We start from the raw sequence: 21,972 nt of genomic DNA, 5'->3' as shown, positions 1-21,972 counted from the left end.
CTAGTTAATTCTAGTTTTAATGTGCTGCATTCGTTCCTGATAACCCGTCATCACATTCAAGAGAGACCTTCTTAAGCAAACATACAGGGTAATAAAGGTAATAACAACACGAGAGGCTTGCAATAAATAGATGAAAAAAAGAAATAACCATCCACTGACGTTTTCTTTATTGTTCTTAAATGGGCTTAAAATCAACCACTCTAATTAGGTTGGACAGCGGCTTCTCAGGAAAAAGCAATTTTCGCCAAGCCTTGTGTAAACTAAAGGAACATTGTTTGCTATAAAACACCTTGAGTGGAGACTATAGTTGCTTTGTTTGAGTAACTTATAGGAACCTAATTTCAGTGGCAGCAAAGCAGTAATTTATTTGTGAATGAAAATATTCCACTCCAGCCAGGCAAGGACAAAAGGTTCTCGCATCATAATAACCTTATTGATGTTACAGCTAAAATAATGTAAAGCAATGAATATTGCAGCTCCAAAAATATTGTTTTAGAATCTTGTTACTATTTAATTATGGTTATTTGGATGAACAGACTTGAAAGAGCAAACAGCAGCGTTCAAATAAAAAAGTGTAACTGTTGTTAATTTATTTAAGAATTAACATTGTAACAAGTTTTCTATTTGTTATTTTCCAATAAGAAACATGAGACATTTGTGAAGGAAGTGTCCTACTTTTTATTAATTTGTTTTTAAGTGTTCAGTGTAGGACCTAAAGAAGCGTTTTCCACAAGTACATACAAATACATTCATAAAAATAAATTAAAAAAATAAAATTCCATTGGAGTTTGTCAACTTGACATAAAAGCTGATGTAACAGCACCATTTATTTTCATTTACGTAGTTGTTCTTCAGCATTTGGTAACAATTTCAGGTGAATAAATGTGACTGAGTAATGTCAAAGGCAACTAACAGGTCCCAGGGCAAGTGCATTTGCAGAGGGGTAAATAAATATGCCAAAAGCAAAGACATGGAGACATGCATCAGACCAAAAGTTTTGAATTTAAATTGTAGAAGATTTTGGCTTTAATACAAAGCCTTGAGGAGCACCTTTTATGACTTCCAGGTAACAGCAAGAACGACCACAAAGCTGAACACAATGCACATGACCAGAAAGGTAGTAATAAGAAAAAGCTGATTAACATCAGAGTCAGAATCACAAAGCTTTATTGCCATATATACTTTTTTCACCGTCTCTGAAGCCTCCAGGAGTTACATGCACCCAGCATGCAACATGATCTGCCAAGAGCAACAGAAAACCGAAATAAAAAGTGAATATAAAACATAATGTCTGCTCAGTAGGAGATCAGGGTGCATGTAGGATGGAGTTAGGGTTGGTGTGCCATGGAGTAAACAGCAGGGTAGGGTTTAATTGTGAAAACACATATGCTGCAGTGTTGCTGCATTTTGTTTGAAGAAATATATTCGTGCAACTCTTAGATGAGACCATTTAGATCGAATGGAAAGCAATGAATTATGTTATCCATGTGATGCTACATTTGGTAAATGATTTTTAAAAAGCCATAATAGAGTATTAATAAACCAAACATGATGAACTCGTTACCTTTTCCCATTCAATATAATGGTAGGGTTTTTTTAATGACAAATTATGTAAACAGGTAACACCTCAGCAGCCTGTTTGTATAAAACTCACCTTAAACTGACTGTGATATGCAGAACACACAAATGCATCTCTCCGGTTCATATTTTTAAAACGCTGGACAGAAGCACTCATCAGGCTGCTCGTATCCCATCCCAGTGTAACCATAAGCTGCTTCCTACGATGCATAGAGCAAAATCAGTTAATAAGGTAGAAGCAAACCTAAAGTGTTCATATTTTAGAATGAGTAAAGAAGAAAGTTTCAAACAGCCACAAAAGAAACATGCAAATTCTCCAAAGGAATACCTGAAGCTGAGGTCTGAAGCGGGGAACGTCTTGCTGTGAGGTGATAGCACTAATCACCGCACCACCCCACAGGTGGGATATGTATTTCCACCAAAGCCCCTGTTCTCTCCTAGCAGCTTTGGACAGAGACGTCTCTGTGTGCCAGCATTAATTACTCCAGACTCTAAACTCTCCTTGTGGCGCTGCTGTAGAAACGGCTTTGATGTCCGTGGAGTTCATCTCCAACCAGGGAACCTCTGCTACCCTCGTGTGAATTAGCTCAAAGGAGCTCTAGGATCTACTGCAAAGAAGCCAAGACAGGTCGCGGCGGTAATTGTTCTTCGCGTAGGATGTTCTTCATTCACTGTTGCAGCATTTCTGTTTGGTAGTCTGATGGTACAAACACAAGGAAATGCATAAATATGATGTGGAAGAGAAATTACAGATTTTTTTCAAAAGCTTTCTATAAACAAAAAGAAATCTGAAAAGTGTGACATGCACATGCACTGTGCCTGTTTTACTAAAAAAAAAAACTTTAAAGTACTCAGGTTGACTGTGAACAGTCAACATTTGAAGATCTCACAAAGAACTATTAAATCCAGTTTCCAAAATTTTAAAACATGACGCAATTTAAAACAAACCAAACCAAGGCAGCCTGCATAAGCTGCAGCCAAGAGTTGCATTATATATACAGTATATCTATATATATAGATATATATACATACATACAAATGAATATGTATATATACAGTATATAAATACAGATAACTCTGCCACTACAGTGTGTAAAATGTGACTGGAGCAGTTCAGTGTTGTACTGAGTAACAGAAATCAGAGGCTAAATTGTTGCTTATGCAGTTAACCTGCATGTCTCAGTGAACATCTCTTCATGTCTTAGCTGCGACTCTAATTCCATTTCTTACTTAATATGGGCAGCTCTGTGATTTTGAGCAGCTTTTATCTCCAGCAGTCACCTGGATCCAAATTTTAACCCACTAATCTGAATGAACGCCCCTGACCCTTCTGCTTCTGCTTGGCATGAACAAAAACCAACAGCATGCTGTTACAAGTATTCAACCTTATTCCTAATGCTTTGTTCCTGTGTGTGTTTGTTACATACCGAGAAGAACATACCAGATTTAACTGAAGCATTTTAAGTGCTCTTGAGCAGTGGTCCCCAACCCCTGGGCCTCGGACCAGTACCGGTCCGTGGACCAATTGGTACGATAAAAGACGTAACAAAAAGAAAAGGCGTTTGACAAAAGACGGCGGGAGCAGCCGCTCTATTTGCTGCACTATGATTTGGAGGCGAGTTTTGTTTTTTCGCAATTAACATTTTTAACTGAATAAACATAATGAAATATAATAAGCATATATAAAAATGACCTTTACATATAGTAATAAACATTTCCATATATCACCCCCGATGGACTCTCAGTTGCGCCATGTCAGCTGTCCTCTCCGTTCTTACGTCACCGCGCTTTCTGATTGGCTACCTGACACATTCAACAGGCTGCGTTCTCGCTTCCAGTCAGGGAAAACCCCACAGGCTGTGATAATCGGGCCAAGACAATGTTGATAAATATGCCTGATTTTAGACCGGGCATATTCAACACATCACCACGTAACACACCACACACTGCAGGATGTTGTAAGATTGTCGTAAAGGGAAAATTGGGGCAAAAAAAATAAATAAAGGCTTTAATAGGGACACCAACATGCAGAAGCATTATCTGATGGTTCCTTCCCCTCACCCCCACCCCGGGCCACCAAAATTGCCAAGTCTTGACCCATAGTAATAAATAAAGGTACATTTATTACTATTACTTGTGGACCACTACTCTTGAGGATTCAATATTCTACATTTAAAAGCCTGGCATGTTTGGATCAGATGGTTATTTATACAACACTGAAGACTTACTTTCACTTCTGACCACTTTTTTCTGACTCAGTGTACAAGCAGGCTTTATATCTGTATCTTTACATGAACAAAGTGTCAGTATTAGGACTTTAAATTGACACCATCTATATTTATATCAGCATCCATCTGGTTCGTCCTCTGGTATAATTTCCTGAAGGTGCCAGTCATCAGACCATTTGGGAAGAAGGCAGTCACAATAATCGGGTTGTGGTATATAATGTGCAGAAATAAAACAAATGCCCTTGCAAATGCTACTTTGACACAAGTTCTGCGCCCACATGGGCTGAAGAGCTATTCTAAAGGAAAAATGCACAACTCCAAAAGCAACAGAATGAGCCACATTACAGTTTGCAAATGCACGGAGGGACAATGGCCAGGTAAAATGATTTGTTATTATTTATTTTGTCACATTACTGCCAAACACCACAATGCATTTGATTATGATTTTAAGTGATAGATCAACATAAAATAGCACATGTTTGAAAAGTGGAATGAAAATGACACATAATATTCAGTGTTTTTAATACGAAGTGTGGATTGTGTTCCCTTGTACTCTGACATCCATAAATAACATTTTATAGAATTCAGCAAAATAAAGTACAAAAAAAAAAGAAGTAAGAATAGATTTAACCTCATTGGCTATTTTTTTATTTTTTTTGACGTCACGAAAAATAGGTTCACTTTCTATTTTCCGTCTTAGAACAAAACCATCCTATTTGTCGTCCAGGAGGCTGAATGAGCTCCAGAAAAAAGGCCATTCTTGGCCTGGAAAGGGGGCTTCCACTCCACCATCACCTGTTATTGTCCCAGACTGTGCAGCTGAAAGCTCATAAGCGAGTCCACGCTCTTTCGGAGTCGTACTCCCATGGCCTTTTTAGAAATGCTACCTCGCAGGAGAATAAAACTATTCGCGGTAAACTCATGCATTAGTTGCCTCTTCACTATTTGCATTGCTTCCCTTCAGTGACTGACAATACATCTCAATGGAAAGAAAATACAAAAGCTTCACGCATCCACTGGAGTAACTAGAAAGTCATTTTCTGTCATTGTTTGGTAATATCTTTTTTATTTGTAACACGCCACTTCCCATTTCCACGTTACGTCCTCAGCTTTTATTTTAGGGGACATAATTTCCAGGTGGAAGACATTCAGCTCTAAAGAGCTATTTTAGGTTGATGATGAAGGTATGCCCCGTTTTTATGTCTATATTTATAAAATCATGGAAAATTTTTCTGACTGCTAGTTTTGCTCACAATGCACAGAAGAAAGGAGAAGAAGAATGAAGGAGCGAATAAGACCTTGAGTTGGAGGGGGAATAAGAAGAATAAAAAGATGAATTTGCAGGTGGATTTGATTCCCTCAGACAACTCCAAGGAGACTGACACAGGCAGAATATTAATGAGAAAAGTCTCTGTGTAAAGCTGTGTGCAAGGTGGTGATGGAGTGGAGCGGCGGCGGTGGTGATGGAGGGGAGGGGGGCAAGGAGAGCCAAAGATGGTGGAGAGACCCAGAGAGTGAAAGACAAAGACACTGGGCGAGAGAGAAACAGAGAAATGTCAATGAAAGAGAGGGAGAGAGGAGAACAGGGACACGGTGGAAGAGAAAAGATGAAGGAGAGGCGAAGAGCCTGAAAGAGAAACAGATGGAAGGCGGGAGAGACCGGTGAGCTAATGGCAGAAGACAATCAGAAAGAGACAAAAGGAAATGATAGATAAGAGGTAAAGAAATGGTGCCGACATTAAAGGGAAAGGAGAGGGAGGGAGAGAATAACAAGCAACAACGTGGTGAAGGTCGTGCAGGGAAAAGTTAGACACAATAGCATAAGTACAAATGAAAAGACCACTTTTCAGCAACTTTTAAAGCTGATCTGGCTGCATGTTTGAGGGTGTTGTCCTGCTGGAAGGCGGCCCCAGTCTCAAACCTTCTGAAACAAAGTTTCTTTCAGGACTTTCCTGTGTTTTGTCATGTTCATCTTCCCTTTAATTCTGACTAAATTCCTTGTTCGTGCTAAAGACAAACATCCCCAGAGCACAATGTGGCAAGAACCAAAGATGGTGGCTCTGGCTGTGTTAAACAGCGTGGATGGTGTGATGTGTGACTGCTGGCTGTCCACCATGTACAGCTCGCAGTTCAATTTAAGTTTCATATGAATCCTATCTGGCTTGTGGTAGACTTTAAAGTATAACTAACCCTCCCTAAACTGATTATTTAGTGTTCTATCTTTATGTTCTTTTGACATTTTTTGTGTAAATTTGTTTAGTTCCTGATTATTTTTGCCTAAAACTGTCTCAGTATTGGTCACTTTGGTTTAACAGTACTTTGGAAGTTGGATTCTGCTACTAGTCATATAAAACTGTACTACGCTTTTAAGCAACATGATAGAGGTTTACATCACTCAGTTTTTACTAATAAGGCCATTGGCTGCACTATATTATATATTCTGCTAATAAAAGCAGCCATTTACACACATTTCAGATTTTTCTGTTTCATTTTCCAAGTATGTGATACCTTGAATTGGTCTGGCACAGTCAAAAACCACAATACGATATACTTCGCTTTGCAGTCGTAAAATGACCAAATGTGGAAAGCATAAAGAGCGAGACAATGATGGAAACCCTGGAATAAAGAAGGTATTACTTCTGACCGAGAGACTAAAAGTGCTTTATTGGTCAGGGTGGAAAGAAAAACTCTTGGCAGAGGAAGAGACAGCCACGCAGCGAGATGAGATTTGGGGTTGTATGCAAGCGTAAAGGACGATCACGAAACAGGGCGAGGCTGACAGATCGACGGGAGGAAGCAGTTGGTCTGGGCTTCAAGCCGGTCTCAGAGATCATTTGACAGGAGATGAAAAACGCAGGTGACGAGCAGCACAGCAGCGCAGATGATCAGTCGGGAAAGATGAATGCAGATGAGGAGTGGCAGCGAGGAGATAAAAGAAACACCAAGGGAGGGAGAAAAAAAAAAAACAGCAGCGGAAGACTTAAATACCTGTGGTGTCACCTTTGTTGGTGCATGATGCCATCGCCCTGCAATAACATGAACACAGACTGCGTGGGCTGTTTCCAGTCACCTCACTCCACTTTTACTATATATAGTACATCTGCATGTGCTTCTGTTCCTTGTTGTTTTTCAGCTAAAGGTTAAGTTCTACAAAGAAAAAAAAAAGACTCATAATTCACGTGAAAAATGAGGCGGATTTTGTGCCCAGGAAAAGATGTCTCAAAACAACGGCTGTTGGAAAACTCCATGGGACTTTGATTCGCAGCTCTTTAACATGCTCCATTTCATTATCAATACCTACATTATCTCATTTATTTCGAGGCACTGCAATAATTACCCAATGAAAAACTAATGACAGGAACATCATTTACAATTATAAGCTTGCAAGGATCTAGCGGCTGCATTATTAATTCTGTGATCGAGGGATGGATTTGGAGAGAGATGGGATTATTTCATGGAACAAAAGACAATGATAATTCAGCTGCTTCGGGTTTGTAATTACTATGCTAAATGCTTGGAGGGAGTAACTGTTTGAAATGCCACTACTACAATTACTACTGCTGCTTAGAATATTGTCACAATCTTTACTGAGTGTTGTTACGGATATAATGGATAAATACACTGACAATATCTGAAAAGCCATGTGTTTATAGGTTTTTTTTCTTTTGATCCACATACAAAAGAAATGTTAGAAAAAGATCCTGAACTATGGGCAATCCAAGGTGACTATGCAACTTCCATGTGCCTAAAAACTAGTTTTTTTCCATCCAAATATATACTACATAGAATACTTGGGACTTACCAGTTATCTGCTATAATGTCAATAATAACATTGGATAAAAATATTGACCCAAATTTTCATGCCAGGTGCATCCCTACCCTGCATTGTGTTCTCTCATATTTGCAAAGTATCTGGAATTAAATCAGCGCTTAATGGCCTCTGCAACTCTCTTTTTATTTGCAATGTATCTTCTGATTTTCAAAAACGTCGACACACCGTAGCTAGCAGTGTAGAAACAGCAAAAGACCAAGAATCCAAGGAGAGGGAATAATAAAAAAGTAAGAAAAAAAAAATCAAATGTAAGTAGACCTATGTGATGTGACAAAGTAAGTGAAGTGGAATCAGACTTGTGGTGTTGTCATGACATCGTATTGGCCTTGAACTGCTGATTCACCCCCAATATGCACAAGGCCTGTTCATTTTTTGACACATTCGGTGTCGTTTCTCCATCACACCATCAGACATGTGTGAAGGCTCTGTCAGTGTCAGTAGATATCAACCCAGCATGTGTCTATAAAGCTGATTGGTATGCAGGCGAAATGGGTTTTCAGCACATCTTAGCTACACTTTAACAAGGACAACCCTGTGTCTGTGTGTGAATCACTAGAACTGATTGGGACCATTTTTCATTTTAGTTTTTTTTTTTTTGTGGTTGTTGTTCATCTCTCTTTTATAAGTGGTGAGTTCTTTGACCCAGAGGTCTGCAGAATCCATTCAGCAGGACTAATAAGATTTCAGAGATCCACGGTCATCAGTCTTAAAACGAACCTGCCTTTCTAAATTTCACAAAAATTGACTTTTTGAAAGTGCAGCGAGCAGCAGGTGAAGAGAGATGGTGTTCACCTCTGCAGATGCACAAAAAAGGAGCAGTTCATCACTCCTCTTACTAAATTCAATTTGGGGGACAGCCAAGGAAAGACTACTCCTACTTCCCATTTATTTAAGATTTGCTGAGGATAACTATACGAGAGTGAGCCAGCCAGCCAGCCCTGTGTGCGCTGTAACAGACCTGCAGGACATCCTGTCTGAAGCTGCTGAGTGAAGGTCAGACATTACCTCCCACAAAACTCGGATCAGTCACATTAATGTGCAGAAGCAAAGAAGCTACTGACTCAAGAGTTACTGACAGCTGTGTGGGAGGACTGACTTGCATACCTGGATGGGCAAAATAGTAACACAAGAGATCCCCACTATGCCCTTTAGTAAAGTCGCTGATATTTGTCACCATATCAGAGGTCCTTTTTCTCCAGCACCGTTTCTCATTGTTCGTAGGACACATCAGCAGAATAAAAATGCTCGCATTATTAAAAGATGTTGCAACATATTTAGTTTTCCTGAGCAACTTGGCCTCAGCAAATATGGTTAGAAGCAAACCCTGTGTGATTCCTGTTTGGTGAAACCGAAAACAATGAAACATTCAGCTGACAAGACAATGCATCACTGTTACGGCCCGGCTCGGATGGCCACAACAAAAAAATAGGGAGGACCAGCAACAGTTTTTAAACCCTTCAAAGGCATTTATTAAAAACAACCAATTTTATAGGAGTGCAATGGGCGGAAGCCCAAGACGTGCCAGTTCCGCGCTCCCTCAGCCTGGTCCTTCCCTAGTCGTAGATCCGGTTTGGCCCCACAGGTCTCAGCTCCCACTAAGATGTCAGCTGTGCCAGCGCCGCCTCCGAGTCCGGATCTCGTCTGCGCCTGGTTCTGGCGTTCGGCCAGCCACCATCCCGATTAATGGAACGGCGCTCCTTATATACCATCCTAGGTGTCTGGAGGCACCTCCCACAATCAAGGACCTAATTGATAAACAGCTTGCACTACACAGCACACACACAGGACCGCACCGCAGGGCCGTCACAACCACATACAGAGCTTTTAGCTTAATTTTGGGGGAAATTAAGGAATCACCATTGTCTTTACATTTTCTGTATTCGAGTACTGACAGTTATCCAGTCCAGTTTTTCTATGCTTGCCTAACTTTGTGACAACTGTGTGGGTGAACTTTCCTAATCCTTAAAAAGTATAAAAATCTCTCCCTTTTAGTGCTTTTAGAAATTTTTGTTTGTCATGGAGCTGTTGGATTTGAAGAATTTTGAAAATTGCAGAGTTTTGGTAATAAGCTGTTTTCTATGGGTAATAGTCTAAACACAGAGGTCTTTGTTTTTATCATGCTAGCCATGGTAACTGTGCTAACTGCTATTTGAAAAAGCTAGCAAAAGTTTAAAATGTGAAAGTCGTCCTTCTTTTAAGAAAAAAAATCTAAATCTTGTTTCGCTTCCCATTTATGCATGATGTTGTCATTTTGATTTAACATTACAATTTGACAAAAAGGTTATTCCTAGAGTAAGAACTAAAAGTTAGCATACAGAGGGCAGTTAGCTGAAGGAGGATAAACCTCTCAGGCCCAGAGCCAGGAATTTACTGGATTTTTCCCCCGTTTTTCTTCAAGGCTTTTATACATCATTCTAATATTTTTATATACCACTCAAGTACTTTAAGTAAGCCTGAAAAGGTTTCTAAAGACAGTAAAGTATGGGTAGCTCAAGGTTTTGCAGACTACTTTAAATCAAATATGGCAGTAGGTACAATAGGGTTTAATCATTCATTTAACAATTAACGTAAAAGTCTTTAAATCAGCAGTCTAGTGATATGAAGTGCACTTCTTTCACAGCGACTCTGGAAGCTGGCTGCATCCACACAGGACGTCCTCGCTAACAGAACGAGTTGATTCTTGTAAAAAAAACCAAAGAAGATAAAAATAGAATTACACAAAATATCATCAGACTTTGCTAACCAAAATAACAAAATAATGTTGAGGTGAATGATTAGTTTGTCTAAAACATCAAATCAATCAACAAAAACAAAGAGAAAAGGTTTAGAATAATTACACACACACACACACCCAAAAAACCCCCAAAACAAGCAGAGAGCTGGGTGGGGCAAAAAATGAAAAATAAAAAACAAGGAGCGGAAGAGGGGAAGACCGAAAATGACTCTTCAGAATGATGAAGAGCCCACCTGGCTCTCATTTTGGCAACCAACTGGTGCCACTGGAGCACGGAGAGAAAACCGAGAAGGAACAACAGGGTGGGGTAGAGGAGTAGGGAGCATGGGTGGAGGAGGAGGGTGAGTAAAAGAGGGAGTAACGGTCGTCTCCATGGTGAAACCGTGGTCGCCATGGTTACCCACAGAGCCCGGGTCAGCGGCTCCAGGAATGTGCACGCTGTTTGCACACACGCAAACACGCACGCATACAGGTCATTACTTGTGTTTGCGTGTGTGTAAGTGTGTGATAAAAGATGTGTGGTGCTGTCAGAGTCACAGAGGGGTGTGAATGTCTACACTTCAGGAGGTAAGAAAAGAGGAGTGTGTGTGTGTGTGTGTGTGAGTCAGAATAAGACAGGGCTTTGTTTCATCTCTTTGCCTCCTGTCGGGAATACATGTTTGCATCTGATGTGTGTTGCTGTTTGTGAGTTTTGCTTGCGTAGGTATGCATGTGGGCGTGTGTGTGTGTGTGTACGTGCAACTGCTAGGTCAAACAGGTTGATGGCAAAGAGGGGGTGACGAGATAACTGTGACTCAAGTGATGCTGCCACGTGCGGACGCCCGGCTGTTGGTGTATTTTTCAGGGCGTGTTTTAACTCAGATAGAAGAAGAAAAGTTAACCAGCATGTATTGCTGTGCTGCCATTTGCGCAGCCAGAGCTTCTTTCAGCACACCCGAGCACAAAATCAGAAGTTCATACAAGACATTCACTCTCAATTTTCCCAGCTTCTTTCCACTATTTAGGCAATTCACATGGTTACCATGAAATGTAGGCACCCAGCGACACATCTCACCGTAGCTCTCTAACACACTTTGATGTGCTTGGATTCATGTGACTGTCTCTTATTAACGCCCCTCCCTGTCAAACCTTCAAAATCTTAGCTCTGTATATCTGTTTTAAGACTAAAAGCAATTTTTGTTTTTTTCTAGATTTCACCAGGGCAAACATATGTAAATATGTAAAAATCTAGTAATTTCACTTTAATAGCATTCAGACTCTCTGGCTGCTATGTCCTAAAACTGCAATGCTGTTAAACTGTTGCATCAAGCCAACCATTAGCTGGTATCTAATCTATCCCAAAGTTAGCATCTGCTTTGATAATGAGGTGCTTCATAATTTGTGAACATATGATGTTTCTATGATGTAAAGCACTTTGAACTGCCTGGTTGCTGAAATGAACTGTGCAAATAAACCTGAGAGAGGTCGGTAATCAAGTTTCACTCTTTAAACTCTGCAAAGAGTAAAATAGTTTTCTCTTTAAAAATAAACTATTTTCTATGGAAGCATGTCTTCTGTTTATTTAGGCTGTCACAACAAAGCACTTTGGTGAGTGATGGCCCTTTTGATTCTTTACTTAATTAATTAAACAATCAAAACTTGTTTCTTCACAAGCTACGTCAAAACAATTGGTAATATAGTTTAGTAAATATGATACACTACAATGTAGCCTGTGGTAATGATTTATATGTTGGTAATGCAGGTTTGGAGAGGTAAACACTCCATACTGCCAGCACACAAGGTGTGTATAAATTGCTTCTCTCCTTTATATCCCACAGCAACAGCAGTTTGTGTCAGAAAAGGACACTGTGATATTGAACTGAAGCCGCTTACCTGACCACAGTACCATCCTAGCAAACCCAAACTAAAGCCCATTTAAACCTGCTTGCTGTTTCAAACTGAACACAGAAAGCTCTGCTACAAACTTCTGTGAACACCTTTAAATTTGCATGCGGAGCAAAGCTTATTAAACTGCATTGACCTGGTTTTCTTCCATCCACCTAAATGAGACACCTCTTGCTGCTAATGAGCAAGGTCTTAGAAAAGACGCCAACATTTATTACAGACCATGTGATACTTGCTGTAATCAACAGAGCCAACGATTACAGCAAAAAAAAGAAGAAGAAAAAAACCAACAGAAGGACATGTAATAACGGCGAGAGGCTTCCACACAGCTGTCGGTGCCCGATGGAGACCTTAAGGTCTGACCTCTTGCGGGATGCGGTGCTTAAGTTGAAGGAGAAGGTCCTCTTAATAAATGATCTCACTGTGTTCTGTCTGTACACTGAAAACTAAAAGGTTTCATGACCTGGGGGCAAAACAGACCTATTGAAAAGGCACAGAGAAAGGTCATAAATTCATAGATATCAGCAGTGGGAGAGCTGTAGCTTCCCCGCTTCCTGGACTGTCCGTATGTATTCCTGAGGTGTTTTGAAGGTCAGTGCAAAAAGCTCAGCATGCCTGGCTGATCCATCCAGTGGACTACCAGTTCCCAAGCTGCTGCCCTTTGAAGCGGTCAGAAGATTCAGGTAGGATTTCCACTCCAGTAGAAGTGTTGCATTGTCTGCTCCATTTCAGCTTATTTTCAGATATCAGGCTCTTTTCCAACACCTACATGTCTTAAAGATAACACTCCTGCTGTTCTTTGAAGCTTCTGCAGCATCATTTTTAAACAGTAGTAGACTAGAAACACCCCATAGGTCGTGTGTTTTCATTTAGCTTCTGCAGACTGATCACGAATACCTAGGCAAAACTCATTCAGAGTGTTCTGGGTATTTAATCAGCCCAACAAAAAAAAAAAACAACAAAAAAAGTTACCAACCTTGGTATAGTTGTTTTTTTCCTCACTTCTTTGATCAGATGTAATTTCTTTTTAAACCATAGCTTTGATTTCACATCCCTTTCTGTCTTGCTGGGAGCTACATTTGCTAGTGACATAAATGCCACACAGTCCAGGCCCAGCAACACGCATCAAAATGTTTAAAAGCATACATTTTCTGGACCCATTTCCAACCCTGGTACGGGTTGCAGGGAGCATTGGTGAGTATCTCCAGTGGTCAGTGGGTGAGATGGAGCCTGTGTCATTATGAACAGGTCAACAATACATCACAGAAACACACCGGCTTGTCATGTTGCCCTGCGGAAATGTAATTTTTTTTTATATAAACCACTAAACTTTATCTGAATTATTTAGCTGCTTGATCATTACAGAAGCTGTATATTCACATAGTAAATGTCTGTTTGTTGCCTTGTTATTGTGAAATATTTATGTTGCTTTATGTTCTCTTTTATCTCCTATAGATGAGGCGTGTAACACCGATTGCTCTCTCACACACATAGATTGTACGACTTTACCTCTGCTCCTGATCTGAAAGGGTCTTTAACGATAAGTCATGGTTAAAATATATCAATGAATGATTTAACAATAAAATATAAGCAAATTAAATCAGTTTTCTATTCCATCTGTGGATTTTTTTTAAGTATCATTTGAGGGGCGTTGAGCAAAACAATAAAATTTTCTCAAGTACTGAATGTTATGAACAAAGTTACTGATGAACTTGAACGCTTTTGTCTTTGGCCCAGCTCTGACACATGGTCCTCCTTCTCTGATTATGACCTTTGACCTCTCTTGACATCATTTATCATCACACTAAAGCCCCCTGAACGTCCTTGGAAAGGACAGGAACGGACCTCCTGCTTCGCATCTCTTTTCAACCTTTTCAAATTTGATCCGGGCTCTCGGTGGTGCATCGGGGCCAGCCGGTGAATACAGTAGGACCCTCCACATGACCAACTCTGAAAGCCTTTGAATGCACCAACAGAGACATCAGCGGTCTTTCTGACAACGCCTCGGTTGGTGTGCAATGTCATTTGAGGCTCCTGCAATTACATTTTGGACAAGGAACTCCAATCGTGCCTCGAGTGGCACCATGATGGCCCCTCCGCCAACTTTCCAGTGATTGTGAGGTCACATTGCTTGCCTCCAACAACATATAATCAGCACATCAGCAGACGAAGGTTAGAAACAAAAGGAAAGCCTGGTACTTTGGTTTAATGGTCATATGGGACCACAATATTTTCCAAAAAAGAAAACAAAACAGAAAACTGTGATTTCTTTGCGTTGCCATTTAAAACAATTATTGTCAATCAAAATCATAAGGTATCAACCACATGCTGGCGTTTTGTATACATAGATGTCACAATACATTAAATATAATAGCTAGGTTACTGTTAATTTTGTAAAATTGTGTTAATCCCATTGGATGTACTGACGATGAGAGGACATTATCCAAAGGCACATGGTTTTATCTACTAATTTGTATATGTATACTTCTTTATTTATATCAGCTATTTCATTAACAACGGTCTATTGTATTTCAAATGAAATACAATAAGACTGCTTCGTGTTCTTCCTTAAGTGTCTCACCTAAAGCGGACCTGACATACCTGAGATTCAGTGTTTTGAGCTCTTTTTCTCTGTGGTGGCCTGCTGTGTTTGAGGTAAACAACATTCCTTTCCATTTCAATCCCAGGAAGGAGGGAATGAGCCATTAGGCTCCAGTAGCCAACCCAGTTCCCCACTGTCTGTCTGCAAGCTGAGAGCTGGCAGGCAGGCAAGCAGGATGACAGGCTTCCTTTTCCATCTACTGGATGCCTGGACGTTACACTCTGACGGTGGAGGATGCCAACAAAGTGAGCATGGAAAAGCCTCCAGGGTCCCAGAAACTAACAGAAGATAGGGGTGGGGGGTAAAAAGTGTGAATTGTAATTTGAATGCTTCTGTTAGTTTCCTCTGTTTCGTCTGGAATGATTTGCTGCATGCACCAACAACGCAAAGGAGGTGATGACTCGTGTCACGCAACTGAGATCCGCAAATCACTCAAAGATTCAAAGACGGGCTGACAGCTCGGCTCCACGCTTCCAAAACAACATCATCATTTGTTTTAACACCTTGGAAAGAAGAAGAAAAAAAGACAAGACTACATTATTTTACAAGGACATTTTGTTTCATTTTTAGCTCATTGTGAAGTCTGATGGGAAATGTGAAAGACTTAGAAGCCAGTGACAAGTAAAGACAATATACATTTTTTGCAATGAAAACTACAGAATTTTTAAAGCAGACCCGACATATTTGAGCTGGTGACAAATAAGATTGCATGTTTTCAAATGAAAAATATAAAAGAAAATTAAATGGTGTTGATATTGATAAAACTTTTTTTTTCAAAAGGTTAAGATGGTGTCAGTGTTTCTCTGTTGGCATTTTTAAAAATTGCAAGCAATAGAAAATGCAGATTCTGTGGAACATGCCTGCATCCAGCCGTGTCCTTTAAGTATAAGAGCTGGTTTTGAACCGCTACTGGTTTAAATGGTGCATGGGTATTAGGGATCAAGGGTGTGGAAGTCACTAGACTTGGCTGTAACAGTGCATAGTACAGTGTTTACATAGTACAGTGTGTTTTTGCTATGATGTCATTTAAATTGTTCAATTCATATTTAGACCAATTAGCAACTGAGAAATACATTTCGGTGCTTGAATAGTGCCCCCTACTGGTAAGACAATAACTACTGAAATTGATCAAGTAATAGCTCTTGCTGCAAGTTTCAAATTCAATTTTAGTCATCTGACTACTGAGATAACTGAATTTTTGTCCAGCCTACACAGGGTGTTTGCATAATACTGCATGAAATTAAGCAAATGCTGTAGCATTCACCCCACAGATGCACTTTGCATATGAGAGCTTGGGTGCCTAACCTGAAGACTTATTCAAAATGTCCGAAGACAATCTGCAACAAGCTGATTTGACAGATGCTCAAATTATACATGCAGCAGTGTTAACACCTCACTGTCTAAATGTGTGTATCATTGAAAAAACATATTTTGCTGAGAACAAAGTAGTCATTTTCAATACATTAGTATATGTGTTCTGACAATTCTCTGATTTGAAAACAACAGCCTTCAAGCATATTAAAACATACTTTTCATTAAACCCACATTTTCTGTGTTGAAAACATTGCTTTTTATTGGTCTGACATAGTATTCTAATCATAAAGTTGTGTAGTTATTAGATTATTAGCAGAATATCATCATAATTAACAAAACTAAAGGTTTGAAAAACGTGACTGCACATTTAATTATAGTTAAAAATTGCGTTTAGTAATCGTGTGCTAAAATACATCTATATATATATGCTTAGAGATATATCTAACTCTACTTTGATATGTCGGTAAGCCAGACAGACAGACACACCTGGGACCTTTGGACTCAGTCAGGTTCTGGTTTGGGGCCTTGCTCGACCCAATGGCTGCAGGATGACAGTATTTACCTCTTCAGCATCTCCGTGGTGGTGAACCAGTCAGCGATCCAACTGGCACAGAGGCACCGAGCAGCACAGAGAGCAAAAGTTTGGAGCTGAAGTGACTGCAGAGCAACGCTACAACAGGCCAAAGTGTGGGCGAATGAGTGGCACTCTGCATTCTGGCAGTAAACCTGACTGTTTGTGTTTATAGGGCTGTGGGCCGCTCTGGGCCAAACAGTGAAGCACAACAAAGCATTTATATGATGCCAAAATCCCGGGTGGCATTTGGACTTTTTTTTTGCAATAGATTATTGTGGGAATAGGTTGAATAAATCGCCACACAGTACTAATGTTAAAACATTATGGACCATTCATGCACTGAAGTCCACTATTACTGCAGTAAACAAACAGTGTTGGATGCGTTAAAGAATTTACTTTCAGCCTTCGAGTGTCACATTTTGCCTATTTAGTTTTAATATAGTTTCATCCAGAATAATTTGCATCTTTCCAGAGTGACAGCCAGTTGACCTTTAGAGTTTGATAAATGTCAAGCCAGAGGTTCTCTGTCATGCAGTGTTTTTTTTATTTTTTTGTAAACAATTAGAATCATTTTATGATTAGTTTCAGCTTTAAATATTGACTGCATATCTGTCTTTATTTATTTTTTTTACCCCTTCAGGGGGTCTTTTCGTGGGCTCTAGTGTCCCTTATATGATAGTAGGCTGACAGGAAATGGGGAAGGAGAGGGGGGAAGACATGCGGCAAATGTCGTCGGGTCCGGGAGTCGAACCCTGCGACGGCCGCGTCGAGGACTCAAGGCCTCCAAATGTGGGTTGCGCTAACCCCTACACCACCACGGCACGCCCATCTGTCTTTATTTTGTCTATTTTTATATACATAGCATGTTTCAATGAACGACATGATGCTGTGCCTCAAATCATTTCAAATTCTTATTTTTGAATAGTTTATCCTATTGAAAACAAAAATATTTTAAAAGGTTCTGGTTTATGGACCTCAATGATTACTGAGGACTTGTCTGAAAAGCATCTGGATGTCACTTTAGCCTTAACATGACAGTCGTCCCAGCCAGCTAACCTGATTGGTGCAATAACTGACCAAATGTTCCCAAAGAGAAACGTTTTTCTATATTGTTATCTAATAACACATCACTGTGAAGCTTTCTTCTGACCAAATCCACAAGAAACAGATTGACCAACTTCGCCTGATGAGGGTTTTTTTTTTTTTTTTTTTTTGGCGAGCCTAATCTATTTATAGATATGAATAGCAACTTATAAAAGACTACCAGTAATGAATGATAGCAATGACAGTATTGAGTTATTTTGCATTGTGAATGTGCACCATGGGAAGGCCGACATATGCAAGTGGCATCAGTGCCCACACAAGAGAGGAGGTTTCCTGAGAAATAACTACCTTTTTGCTTAAGATGGAGGGGTAACAGATGCAGGGATGACTAAATGAACTTCTGTCTGACCTTTCGAGTGCTTTAAGCCAAATAAAAGAATGTTTTGTTGTCTGCTGGTGAGAGTTTTCTATCTGAACAACAGAGACGGCCAGCACGGCCAAATCTACAAACAGGGAGGGGAAATTGGCCAAACACGCACTGTGCTGCAGAGCGCTTCAATGGCGTCACGCTACTCACCGTGAGAGGAGCGCAAGATTATTTTGTTCCACCCGCAGAGGAAAATAGCAGGCGTGCTGGTGCTGTCTTTAATGAAATGCCCTAAAACGTATCTCTGTATTGTTTGTTGTAAATTAAGTACAGAGACAAAAGGCAGCCTCCTGGCACCGCGCTTAAACGTTTCGTGCAATCAGCATACATAAATACAAGAACACTTCAACAAATTACAGGAGAACTGACGCCAGCGAGCAGCATCTGTCAGAAAGTTTTTTGCGTGTCTGCTTTTGACGTGCTGCTGCTGAGCCTCTTCATCAAACACACAGATGGGGGGATCGCTTGCCTGCATCTTTAAAACTCTGCCTTGGAATCAGCGGAGCCTCTCGAAATTCTCAGTTGGTTTTTGCTTAAACTCATTTCTCTCCACCTCGCCTCGTCTTTTGTCTTCTACTTGGTGAATAAATTTGACTAATTTTTAAAAATGTTTTGCCTTATGTCTTGCCGTCAACATAACACAGTTCATGTAGAAGGCAGCACACAGTATTTCAGGAGTTTATGAATTCTCCAAGTCGATGTGTCTTTTCATGCAACGCATCACTGATCACTCCCCGCAAAGCTATTCCAAGAAAATAATCTTTATTTTCCTCACTCACGACCTCAGTAGATCAACTCTTTTGTTTTGCAGTTGGGTTATGCCCATTTGAGCAGGCACCAAGACAGTAAGAGTGTATTCATCAGGAAAATATGTTTCCAGTGCAGTGAGTTCTCCCAGTGGCACACATCACTTTTCAGCAGTGTTTACCACCCATCAGTGGGAGTGAAAAAGAAAAACAATAAAGCCTGTGTGACAACCCAACTGAGCAGTGATGTAAGGAAGCACTAAAACGACTCACCACATCAGTCAAAGCAAAAATAAATGAATAAAAAATAAAATAGACAAATAAAAAAATCATCACATAGGCCATGGGTGTTCTACTCAGGACCTGGTGTCTCTGCTTCAACACAGCTGATTCAAAAGGTCCAACTACCTCCTAAAAGAATAACACATTTTTGCAGAGGTCTGCTAATGAACTTTCATTTGGTTCAGGTGTATTGAACCAGTAAATAAACTAAAACACTGACTCTTCAGGACTGACTTCGTTCACGGCTGTTATTTCCAGGCAAACCAAAGCAGGGCTCAAAGGTTAGATTTTCCTTGATGGTGATTGGTTTAAACATGAATTACAGATATTTAAGATCTCTCTCCATTGGCCAAAAAATTCTCCAAATGTATAGTCTCTACATGACCTCAAGAGGTTTTGTTTATATATATTTTTTTTCATTTGAGAATTGTTAGAAAGTGTGCCGTAGCGCATCAATGCTGTTTTTCCAACAATTCACTGTGTTGGACTGGAATGTTAAGGTAAGATAAAAAAATTCACCTGCTCAATATATTGCTAAAAAAAGTGACATAACGTTTTAAGTTGGGCAATTTGTACTAGCATGAAACTGCTGGAATGTGATGTGTTAGGCAGTCATGTGGAGGAATAATATTGAGAGCTAAGGAAGTTTTTGCTTTGAGCTGTTAGATGATTAAATAAGCTTGAATCCTACGATTTTGCGTACTCTGATAATAAAAAAAATGTCAGAGTGACTGCTCTGCCTAAGATCTGTGAAAATACAGAAACTAGCTAAGAATTAGCCCTTTGGTCTGACCTCTGTAGCTCTTACAAAACCAAATGAGAAAAGTTTTCAACTATAATGGGAACAAGAAAGAATGGACTGTACAGATACAAAAGCTGCTGTGCAGTATGCTTATGTAAAACAAACATGTTTAAAATGGCTGAAGTGTGTGTGCTGCCATCACTGTGTGTTCTGCTCCAGGAAATAAAGCTGAATGAAAATCCACAAGTTGAATTTTTGTACTTCTCCCCAGGTTTGAATAAATTAAATGATCACAAAGTGGAATTATCCGGTGTTAATCTGTTTATTCTTTCCCATCTTGGATGCATATTTGTCTTTCTGTCCATTTCTATGCTTAAATCCTCAGCTTGAATCAGTGCATTGGCCCAACTGTTAACAAGACAACCTGCTGCCAAAGTGGTTTACAAAAAGTAGTGCCAGTATTTCCTTCACTACCCCCTGGGTTTAGCCTTGCCTTCCTACCCATCCACCAACCCGCCGCCCCGGCTCAGAGACAGCATTGCGTTGCCGATCTGTGCTCTTACAGAGCTGAATCTGTCGGGTGGGGAAGCGGTGAAATGGAAAAATTTAATCGCATTAAGAGAAAAACCTTCTCTTTTCATTTGCAAATTCCTGGGACACACTTTTTTTCCCCCGTCTTCATTCGCCCTCTTCTACCCCCCTCCGTTACACTCACCTCTCCCTCTCTCTCCGTGTCCTTACTCCGACACGGCTGCTGAGCTCAGAAAACATCCGCCTTGGCTACAGCACACACATACAGTACACCCCAACACCCACACACACATGAACACCCCCTCTACAGTCTCCTTCTCTTTACTCCATCCAGGGATTTGACATATCAGGACGATGGCCTGTTGGATCAGCGCATACACCAAACACACACACACACACCCCACACACACTTTTGTGATTCCTTCCCGTTTCCACTTAAATAAGACAGAGATCAAAGAACATTTCCTTGACTCCTCCTCTGCTCCCTCCCTCCATTTTACTTTCCCCAAATCACTCAGTGTACTTCATGTTTTTTTTTTCTTCCTGCTATTCTCACACTAATCAAAAACTCTTTGCACCTTTCCCTTTCATTTCAAGTACTTTACCCCCCTCTCTCCCCAACACCTTCTAAAACTCTGCATCCTTCCTTCTTCTACTACTTCTCACTAATTTTCTTTTTCTTTTTTCTTCCTCCTCTTCTTCCCTTCACTACTTCTTCTGAAGAGCTGTGTTCCGGTTTCAAATCGCGTACACATCCGCCTTCATTGTGATTCAGCTCCACAGCCTATCTTTTTTTTTTTGACAGGACGCGCACACACGCCCACACACACCCACACACACACACACACACACGCATTCTTCGTTCCAGTGCTGCCCGCCGTTCCTCCATGCTCTCGCAGATTATTGACCTCTTTCCCCTAAACACACCGAAGAGCTCCCTCTGCTTCCATGGGGACGCGCCCACCTGAGGAGCACTGAGGATTAACAGACCAGTTCAAACAGTGAGCTGGTTTTTTTCCCCCTCCTTCTCTAACTCTTTGGAATGAACCCCCCTCCTGCCCTCCTCCAACACAAAACCACACAAACACACACGAAAGAGCAGATCGATTTGTATGCGTTTGCTCATTTTAAGGGGGGAAGACAAAAGTGAATATTCCTCTCAGAACGCACATCATCGAAGAGTTAAAGTTGCAACCGTCACCTTTAAGACTTCAGTCAGAGGTGCTGTTTGATTTCCACTTCCAGTCTTGATTTAATACAAGGTAAATTGAAAAGAAAGCTTTCTTTTCTACTTCAAAGAAACCTTGAATTTATTTGAAAGCATCCACAAGCAACTTTAAAGCTGCATAAATTCAGGACTCGGAAATAAATCGCTCGCTTTTTTCCCCCTCCCCTCTCTCACTTTTTAACCTTCCAATGCATGTCGTAGTTTAAGACATCAGCAGACAAGAGGA

The 21,972-nt window shown here is 40.4% G+C and overlaps 1 long non-coding RNA gene across 1 annotated transcript; it reads right to left on the bottom strand.

Annotated features, from left to right (window-relative positions):
• Positions 1-1,150: 1,150 nt before the first annotated feature.
• LOC116721723 (uncharacterized) lies at positions 1,151-20,914 on the bottom strand. Its single transcript, XR_004339676.1, has 4 exons — positions 20,703-20,914; positions 1,907-2,275; positions 1,655-1,778; positions 1,151-1,239 (listed from the first exon to the last, which is right to left on the bottom strand). It is a non-coding gene; the product is annotated as an uncharacterized LOC116721723 (long non-coding RNA).
• Between the last annotated feature and the right edge of the window lie 1,058 nt (positions 20,915-21,972).

The sequence above is a fragment of the Xiphophorus hellerii genome, chromosome 1, assembly GCF_003331165.1.
Source record: "Xiphophorus hellerii strain 12219 chromosome 1, Xiphophorus_hellerii-4.1, whole genome shotgun sequence".
In the NCBI taxonomy this organism is placed as follows: Eukaryota; Metazoa; Chordata; class Actinopteri; order Cyprinodontiformes; family Poeciliidae; genus Xiphophorus; species Xiphophorus hellerii.
Note: the sequence above shows the minus strand (reverse complement) of the source record. Positions and strands in the feature narration are given on the sequence as shown.